The sequence below is a fragment of the Salmo salar genome, chromosome 15, assembly GCF_965601325.2.
Source record: "Salmo salar chromosome 15, fSalSal1, whole genome shotgun sequence".
Classification (NCBI taxonomy): Eukaryota; Metazoa; Chordata; class Actinopteri; order Salmoniformes; family Salmonidae; genus Salmo; species Salmo salar.
The window spans coordinates 19,592,135-19,602,500 of NC_138305.1; positions in this window are offsets into that span (position 1 = coordinate 19,592,135).

Here is a 10,366-nt window from a genome sequence, read left to right on the forward strand (position 1 = left end):
TGTTTTTGCTTTGTCATTATGGGGTATTGTGTGTAGATTGATGAGGAAAACATTATTTTAATCAATTTTTGAATAAGGCTGTAAAGTAACAAAATTAAGAAAAAGTCAAGGGGTCTGAGTAATTTCTGAATGCACTGTAATTGAACAGTTTTGGACAAATCAAAAATGAAGGAGAAGCCCCAGAGTGATAGAGGGAGAGAGAGAGCTAACAATATTTTGTTTTATTTGTTTATTTATTTCACTTTCACTTACTTAGCTAGCTAATGCATTTAGCTAATTTGTCCTACTCAAACACGCAGCTCAAAGAGAGAGAAATACTATTTATGTTAGCTAGCTGGCTAAGGCTATCCAACACTGGAACTCCAACACAAGGAATCTTTCGTGTACACTTTACTGCATGATTATAGCGAGTTTACTAATGAATTACTAATGCGTTAGTTCTAGTAGCTATGTTGACTTGACGTTAGCTAATATGGTGACGTTGACAAGATGTAGGCTGTGTGTAGCGGTTAGCGGTTATGGTATAAAGGATTGGAAAAGTTTTTTTTTACCTGGTCACAGACAGCTGTTGTGTTGTGTACTGAAGTCCACAAGCAAAGGGGAAAAGTGAGAGGAGGAGAGCGGGTTGATGAGAAAATAAATTATTAAAACGAAGCAAAGGGATCATGCTGTTTGTATGGGGCTGCTATGAAAGGGATCATGCTGTTTGTACGTTGCTGCTATGAAAGGGTTCATGCTGTTTGTACGTGGCTGCTATGAAAGGGATCATGCTGTTTGTATGGGGCTGCTATGAAAGGGATCATGCTGTTTGTATGGGGCTGCTATGAAAGGGATCATGCTGTTTGTATGGGGCTGCTATGAAAGGGATCATGCTGTTTGTATGGGGCTGCTATGACAGTGATCATGCTGTTTGTATGGGGCTGCTATGAAAGTGACCTGTGTGTGCAGGTGATCATCGGAATCTGCCGATTCTGTAGAAAAACAATTCTTAAACAGAAGCAAAACAGAATGAAACGGGAATAAACCTACCTGAATTTGTCCAACAGAAACTCTCGTTTGCAACTATTTTGGATGAATGATTACTCCATTCTAGCAACCTCATGATGGCTATAGTGATTTTTTTTTTTTTTACCTGGTCACAGACAGCTGTTGTGTTGTGTACTGAAGTCCACAAGCAAAGGGGAAAAGTGAGAGGAGGAGAGCGGGTTGATGAGAAAATAAATTATTAAAACGAAGCAAAGGGATCATGCTGTTTGTATGGGGCTGCTATGAAAGGGATCATGCTGTTTGTATGGGGCTGCTATGAAAGGGATCATGCTGTTTGTACGTGGCTGCTATGAAAGGGATCATGCTGTTTGTATGGGGCTGCTATGAAAGGGATCATGCTGTTTGTACGTTGCTGCTATGAAAGGGTTCATGCTGTTTGTACGTGGCTGCTATGAAAGGGATCATGCTGTTTGTATGGGGCTGCGATGAAAGGGATCATGCTGTTTGTATGGGGCTGCTATGAAAGTGATCATTCTGTTTGTACGTGGCTGCTATGAAAGGGATCATGCTGTTTGTATGGGGCTGCTATGAAAGGGATCATGCTGTTTGTATGGGGCTGCTATGAAAGTGATCATGCTGTTTGTATGTGGCTGCTATGAAAGTGATCATGCTGTTTGTACGTGGCTGCTATGAAAGGGATCATGCTGTTTGTATGGGGCTGCTATGAAAGTGAACATTCTGTTTGTACGTGGCTGCTATGAAAGGGATCATGCTGTTTGTATGGGGCTGCTATGAAAGGGATCATGCTGTTTGTATGGGGCTGCTATGAAAGTGATCATGCTGTTTGTATGTGGCTGCTATGAAAGTGATCATGCTGTTTGTACGTGGCTGCTATGAAAGGGATCATGCTGTTTGTATGGGGCTGCTATGAAAGGGATCATGCTGTTTGTACGTTGCTGCTATGAAAGGGTTCATGCTGTTTGTACGTGGCTGCTATGAAAGGGATCATGCTGTTTGTATGGGGCTGCTATGAAAGGGATCATGCTGTTTGTATGGGGCTGCTATGAACGTGATCATGCTGTTTGTATGGGGCTACTATGAAAGGGATCATGCTGTTTGTATGGGGCTGCTATGAAAGTGATCATGCTGTTTGTATGGGGCTGCTATGAAAGGGATCATGCTGTTTGTATGGGGCTGCTATGAAAGGGATCATGCTGTTTGTATGGGGCTGCTATGAAAGGGATCATGATGTTTGTATGGGGCTGCTATGAAAGTGACCTGTGTGTGCAGGTGATCATCAGAATCTGCCGATTCTGTAGAAAAACAATTCTTAAACAGAAGCAAAACAGAATGAAACGGGAATAAACCTACCTGAATTTGTCCAACAGAAACTCTCGTTTGCAACTATTTTGGATGAATGATTACTCCATTCTAGCAACCTCATGATGGCTATAGTGAAAATGTTAGTATCATGTAGTAGCCTAAACCTATCGATGTTACATTGAACTAGGTGGATGGAATATGAATGACAGTCATCCAATATGCTGTAATAGAAATAAGGTCATAATCATACAAATAAAAACATATCCTGCCTAATCTTAAACAGCAACAACCGCCACTAGTCTAGAAGTAGGCCTAGGCTACCTGGCCTGCTCTCAAATGTATTTCTGATGTCTTAACTTACCACCAGTAATGAGCTGTGAAGCTTCTTTTAAAAAATGTTGCTTTCACTTCATACAGTTAGTAAACAAAGTCTGTTTTTTACATCTATTGAAATTGAAAATAGTTCCTTAATGTAATTGAAAAATCTTTCCAACTCTCTCCCTTTCGATAACCACCGAGCCTTGGCGTGATATCATGCTCTGATCCAGTGGAAAAGTCATAAAATACCTGATTACTTCTTATCCCTTGCGAAAACACAGCTGTGTCTATCCTGGCCTGGGAAACTCTGAGGGCCCACAATAGTTGATACAATGTTGCAAGTTTGTTAGCTCAAGCTTGGGGACGGACCAAATTGATAGTTACAATGTTTCAGTTTCGTAGCAGACAGGCAGAGTAGAGAGATGAATGCGATTGAAAGAACAAATCTCCAATGTGATTTATAGGATATTTATTTTCATCAGGATATTTTCTGCTTGCAATGTTTTTATTTGTTGGCTTTATATTGGCTATTTATACATAATTGGCAATAGAAATGAAAAAATGTGCTTATGAAAATCATCACTGGCATGCAGATCGGTAGAAATGGTAAGATAAATTGATCAATAAAGATAAATAAATAAAATAAATAATAACAAATAAATACAATCCACGAGGTTGCTGACCCCTGGTGTAGCCTATTACAAGTAGCGACAGAATCTGTGAAGGCCAGCAGCAACGAGAGGAGGAGGAGAAGGAGGAGGAGGAGGAGGAGGAGGAGGAGGGTCGGGTCAGGAACAGGTTTTTCTCTTCTCGTTATCTTGATCTCTGGCTCTCTCTTGAGTCATTTGCGTGACTTAATTATTTAAGCAAACAGTGTGCTTAAAGCATCAGACAAGCTCAGTGTATATACATATCTGTTAGATTTCTGTTTTATTAATTACTGAATTCACCTCTCATTCAGCAGCCAATGGTTCTGTTGCTTGGTGTGTAAGGGTTAATACTTTGCTACTGGTGTTAGTATTCTGTTTGATACTCTGTCACTACTTTATCCTCCAGAATACTCAGAAAGTAAAAGTGTTTTACTATTCTAACTGGTAATAAACTCTCTAATAAAGATGTCTGGGCTAAAGATTCAAATTATATTCAGTGGTTTTTACAACTTTCCCAAAATATTAATTGATAACGTATAACAAGTTCCCTGGTAGTAAAACACAACAATAGCTTCAGCTGCTTTCCAAACTGTTGAGCAAGAAACGACGCGTGATATTTTCCCTGTAGTGTGTGTGTGTGTGTGTGTGTGTGTGTGTGTGTGTGTGTGTGTGTGTGTGTGTGTGTGTGTGTGTGTGTGTGTGTGTGTGTGTGTGCACGCATAGGGCAGAGCGAGATCACACACAGTCCTGTAACAGAGAGCATAAACAAACTCACTGCAGAGTGTAGATAGTCCCCAGGCACTGCTGCTGTGTATTACGGTGTGTGTGTGTGTGTGTGTGTGTGTGTGTGTGTGTGTGTGTGTGTGTGTGTGTGTGTGTGTGTGTGTGTGTGTGTGTGTGTGTGTGTATATACAGTATATAGTGGATAAATAATTCTCATCTTCAGAAGCTGTGCTCTCATCACCTCAGGACTCTGTCAGGATATCGTGAAGAGATCTGCCTCCACTTACTGTAAGGCTCGGAGTGCATCCCAAACGGTACCCTGTCTAAATGGGTCCTGGTCAAAAAGTAGTGCACTATATAGGGAATAGGGTGCCATGTAGTGCACTCTATAGTGAGAAGGGTGCCATGTAGTGCCCTATCTAGATAATAGGGTGCCATGTAGTGCACTATATAGGGAGTAGGGTGCCATGTAGTGCACTATATAGGGAGTAGGGTGCCATGTTTTGCACTATATAGGCAATAGGGTGCCATGTAGTGCACTATATAGCGAATAGGGTGCCATGTAGTGCCCTATCTAGGGAATAGGGTGCCATGTAGTGCACTATATAGGGAGTAGGGTGCCATGTAGTGCCCTATCTAGGGAACAGGTGGCCAGTATGGTATCATCTCCTGTCGTTCTACATTTATTTAATTTCCCATATATGATTGATAAACAGCTGTGATTGGCTGACGACAATGATGACCTGTGATTCAAAATAAACAATAACAGCTCAAACCAGACAGTAAACAGTAAACATCTGTATGAAATAGAGCGTGTTGAGTTAGTTTATATGATGTCTGATACTACCCCCAGGGGGGGAATCAGCAGTCTCATACACACTACCTTTTAGAGAATCCCTCAGAGAGACTACTATCCCACAATTTTCTGGATGTCCGTCCCAATTCATAGCTTTTTCCCTATGTAGTGCACTACCTTTGGACCAGGGCCCATAGGGAATATGGTGCCTTTTGGGATGTACCGATATTATGACATAAATAAGTGAGTGTATTAAAGGATACTGGAATGTAACTGGATAAAGAGTTGCTGGATATTGTAAAGTGTGAATATAGTGCATGGCTTTACTGAAAGGTATTAAAAGCTTCACACTGTAATACTGCAGCATTAAATGGATACTTCAGGATTCATTTCCCAGTGTCAGATGAACCTGTGGAAACCATTTTTATATCTCTGTGTGCAGTTTGAAGGAAGTTGTTCGCATTAGTAAAATTGCTAACTAGCGTTAGCACAATTGCTTACTAGCGTTAGCATAATTGCTAACTAGCGTTAGTACAATTGCTTACTAGTGTTAGCACAATTGCTAACTAGCGTTAGTACAATTGCTAACTAGCGTTAGTTAGCACAATAACTGAAAGTCTATGGTAACTGCCTTGCGCTATATTCAGCCAATATTCAGATCCAGCGACCCTTTAATCCAGCTACATTGTGTCATAGTGAGAGCATTAAAGAGTATTAAAATTATCCAATATGAATCTTCAGGGAGGAAGTAACCACCTAGCACGCTGTAACTACGCTGGTAACAATAGGCCCTTGTAAAACACTAAAACACAGTCACATCATCTACATAGTGCTACTATTCATAGTGAGTAGCCTACTAGCACTTGTGGCAAAGGCAATTCAAAATAGCATGTCATAGGACACATTCTCTATTTAGTTGCGGTTGCTTAAAAAGTCACTCATAATAATTTGCTGCGCTAATCCGGGCAGCCATTTTTTTATTTCCTCCTAAAAGTGTCTTAGCCTAAACCACACATCACAGCTAAATTGGCTAGGTACGTCTTATACCAACCACTGGGTTATACCTCTATTTCAAATATTTAATTTACCCTTCTGTTTTACTCTCTGAAAAATACGGGTAGGTCGTAGAATGGAAGGACCCTTAAAGGTAGGAACGTAGGAGCTGGTTTCAGATCGGTAGTGACCACTACAGAGGGTCGGGTTAGAATAACGAGGAAGCAGTGTTTCCAGTTTAAGGGGGTTTAATAACGATGATCCACTCACACACATCCAACAACCACTCTAAGTCTGACTGGTGACTGACAATCATTGTGTGGTTCTGTAAAGAAAAGGAGAAAACGTTTAACACTGATCTGCGCTGTAGCAGGAAATGTGTTCACATCGCAGTAGTCTACACAGGATTGTATATAACTACACAGGCTATACGCTGTAGCAGGAAATGTGTTCACATCGCAGTAGCCTACACAGGCTACGGAACTTGTAGACATGGTAAACTAAGTAAATACACTAACGTAAACTGTACAGTACTGTAAGTACATCGACACAACATTAACATATTAAGCATGAGCAATATACACAGAGAACAACCTAGTACCATAAAGTGAGAAATGCCAACAAATGGCGTATCGCTTTCAGGCGTGCTGAAGGTATTGTGACCACAGGAGGAAGAGAAGCAGAGGGAAACATCCAGTCGTCAGGGTAGGGACATCTGCCCTGCCCATGCTACGGTCCTACATTTTACATTTTTTTTTACATTTTAGTCATTTAGCAGACGCTCTTATCCAGAGCGACTTACAGTAGTAGTCCTACACTGAAAGTCCAGGGAATGATAACTGCTGATAGGCTGACATAATACTGACTGGTGTGGCATTGACCAATAAGAACTAAAATAAGTTTAGGACCTTATGAATTGGGGCTGAGCTGGCTGTTTAACCCCCAGTAGAGTACTAGAACAGCTGACTGAAGCTGGCTGTTTAACCCCCAGTAGAGTACTGGAACAGCTGACTGAAGCTGGCTGTTTAACCCCCAGGATAGTAGGAGAACATTTGACTGAAGTTGCCTGTTTAACCCCCAGTAGAGTACTAGAACAGCTGACTGAAGCTGGCTGTTTAACCCCCAGTAGAGTACTAGAACAGCTGACTGAAGCTGGCTGTTTAACCCCCAGTAGAGTACTGGAACAGCTGACTGAAGCTGGCTGTTTAACCCCCAGTAGAGTACTGGAACAGCTGACTGAAGCTGGCTGTTTAACCCCCAGTAGAGTACTGGAACAGCTGACTGAAGCTGCCTGTTTAACCCCCAGTATAGTACTCGAACAGCTGACTGAAGCTGGCTGTTTAACCCCCAGTAGAGTACTAGAACAGCTGACTGAAGCTGGCTGTTTAACCCCCAGTAGAGTACTGGAACAGCTGACTGAAGCTGGCTGTTTAACCCCCAGTAGAGTACTGGAACAGCTGACTGAAGCTGTCTGTTTAACCCCCAGTAGAGTACTGGAACAGCTGACTGAAGCTGCCTGTTTAAGCCCCAGTATAGTACTCGAACAGCTGACTGAAGCTGGCTGTTTAACCCCCAGTAGAGTACTGGAACAGCTGACTGAAGCTGGCTGTTTAACCCCCAGTAGTGTACTGGAACAGCTGACTGAAGCTGGCTGTTTAACCCCCAGTAGAGTACTGGAACAGCTGACTGAAGCTGCCTGTTTAACCCCAGTATAGTACTGGAACAGCTGACTGAAGCTGGTTGTTTAACCCCCAGTAGAGTACTGGATTATCACTAACTCTGGACTGTCAGTAACTCTGGACTGTCAGTAACTCTGGACTGTCAGTATCTCTGGACTGTCAGTAACTCTGGACAGTCAGTAACTCTGGACAGTCAGTAATTCTGGACTGTCAGTAACTCTTTACAGTCAGTAACTCTGGACTGTCAGTAACTCTGGACAGTCAGTAACTATGGACAGTCAGTAATTCTGGACTGTCAGTAACTCTTTACAGTCAGAAACTCTTTACAGTCAGTAACTCTGGACAGTCAGTAACTCTTTACAGTCAGTATCTCTGGACTGTCAGTAACTCTGGACAGTCAGTAACTGGACTGTCAGTAATTCTGGACTGTCAGTAACTCTTTACAGTCAGAAACTCTTTACAGTCAGTAACTCTGGACAGTCAGTAACTCTTTACAGTCAGTATCTCTGGACTGTCAGTAACTCTGGACTGTCAGTAACTCTGGGCTGTCAGTAACTCTGGGCTGTCAGTAACTCTGGACTGTCAGTAACTCTGGGCTGTCAGTAACTCTGGACTGTCAGTAACTCCGGGCTGTCAGTAACTCTGGGCTGTCAGTAACTCTGGACAGTCAGTATCTCTGGACTGTCAGTATCTCTGGACAGTCAGTAACTCTTTACAGTCAGTATCTCTGGACTGTCAGTAACTCTGGACTGTCAGTAACTATGGACTGTCAGTTACTCTGGACTGTCAGTAACTCTGGACTGTCAGTATCTCTGGACTGTCAGTATCTCTGGACTGTCAGTAACTCTGGACTATCAGTAACTCTGGGCTGTCAGTAACTCTGGGCTGTCAGTAACTCTGGACTGTAAGTAATTCTGGATAGTCAGTAACTCTGGGCTGTCAGTAACTCTGGACAGTCAGTAACTGTTTACAGTCAGTATCTCTGGACAGTCAGTAACTCTGGACAGTCAGTAACTCTGGACTGTCAGTATCTCTGGACTGTCAGTAACTCCGGACTGTCAGTATCTCTGGACTGTCAGTATCTCTGGACTGTCAGTAACTCTGGACTATCAGTAACTCTGGGCTGTCAGTAACTCTGGGCTGTCAGTAACTCTGGACTGTAAGTAATTCTGGATAGTCAGTAACTCTGGGCTGTCAGTAACTCTGGACAGTCAGTAACTGTTTACAGTCAGTATCTCTGGACAGTCAGTAACTCTGGACTGTCAGTATCTCTGGACTGTCAGTAACTCTGGACTGTCAGTATCTCTGGACTGTCAGTAACTCTGGACAGTCAGTAACTCTGGACAGTCAGTAACTCTGGACTGTCAGTATCTCTGGACTGTCAGTAACTCTGGACAGTCAGTAACTCTGAACTGTCAGTAACTCTGGGCTGTCAGTATCTCTGGACTGTGAGTAACTCTGGACTGTCAGTATCTCTGGACTGTCAGTAACTCTGGACTGTCAGTAATTCTGGACTGTCAGTATCTCTGGACTGTCAGTTCCTCTGGATAATATGTTTGTCTGTGGCCTAAATCCCTGTCATTCACAGGAAGTTGGTGGCATCTTAATTGGGGAGGGCGGGCTCGTGGTAATGACTGGAGTGGAATCAGAGGAACGGTATAAAATACATCAAACACATGGTTTCCATATGCTTCGTTCCGGACATTATTGTGAGCCGTCCTCCCCTCAGCAGCCTCCACTGTGTGCATTATTTCTGCAGTGTCTGGGGACAGTAGTGTAGTTAGTATGGGTCTGGGGACAGTAGTGTAGTTAGTATGGGTCTGGGGACAGTAGTGTAGTTAGTATGGGTCTGGGGACAGTAGTGTAGTTAGTATGGGTCTGGGGACAGTAGTGTAGCCAGTATGGGTCTGGGGACAGTAGTGTAGTTAGTATGGGTCTGGGGACAGTAGTGTAGTCAGTGTGGGTCTGGGGACAGTAGTGTAGTTAGTATGGGTCTGGGGACAGTAGTGTAGTTAGTATGGGTCTGGGGACAGTAGTGTAGTTAGTATGGGTCTGGGGACAGTAGTGTAGCCAGTATGGGTCTGGGGACAGTAGTGTAGTTAGTATGGGTCTGGGGACAGTAGTGTAGTTAGGATTGGTCTGGGGACAGTTGTGTAGTTAGTATGGGTCTGGGGACAGTCGTGTAGTCAGTATGGGTCTGGGGACAGTAGTGTAGTTAGTATGGGTCTGGGGACAGTCGTGTAGTTAGTATGGGTCTGGGGACAGTAGTGTAGTTAGTGTGGGTCTGGGGACAGTAGTGTAGTTAGTATGGGTCTCGGGGACAGTAGTGTAGTTAGTATGGGTCTGGGAGACAGTAGTGTAGTTAGTGTAGTTAATGTCGGTCTGAGGTGTCTGTAGTTAGCATGCTCTTGGTCATGTTCCTGTAGAGGGGAAACACAGGAAACGTGGAGTGTTAATGCACATGACTGTTTGGGTTCAGCCGTAACTACGGGTGTGTGCATGGTGGCAACACCAGGCTCTACCTGTTAGGTTTGCGCTGAGGAAAGGACAGCTTTTTTCCTCCCGTTGGTTTAACCTCCCTGGAATGTGGGATCCCCTCCGTCTGAGAGGCATTTCTACCTCACATATATAACACACACACTGCACACACACACAACACATCACACACACTCACAACGGACTGTGTTACCAGCTAGATGTGTTAAAAGGACAGGGAGAGAGAAGGAGAGGAGGAGAAAGGAGAGGAGAGGAGATGAAAAATGAGAGGAGAGGAGAAAGGATAGCAGAGGAGAGGAGAGGAGAGGAGAGGAGAAAGAGGAGGAGAGGACAAGAGAGGAGAGGACAAGAGAGGAGATGAGAGGAGTGGAGAGGAGGAGAGGAGAGGTGGAGAAAGGAGA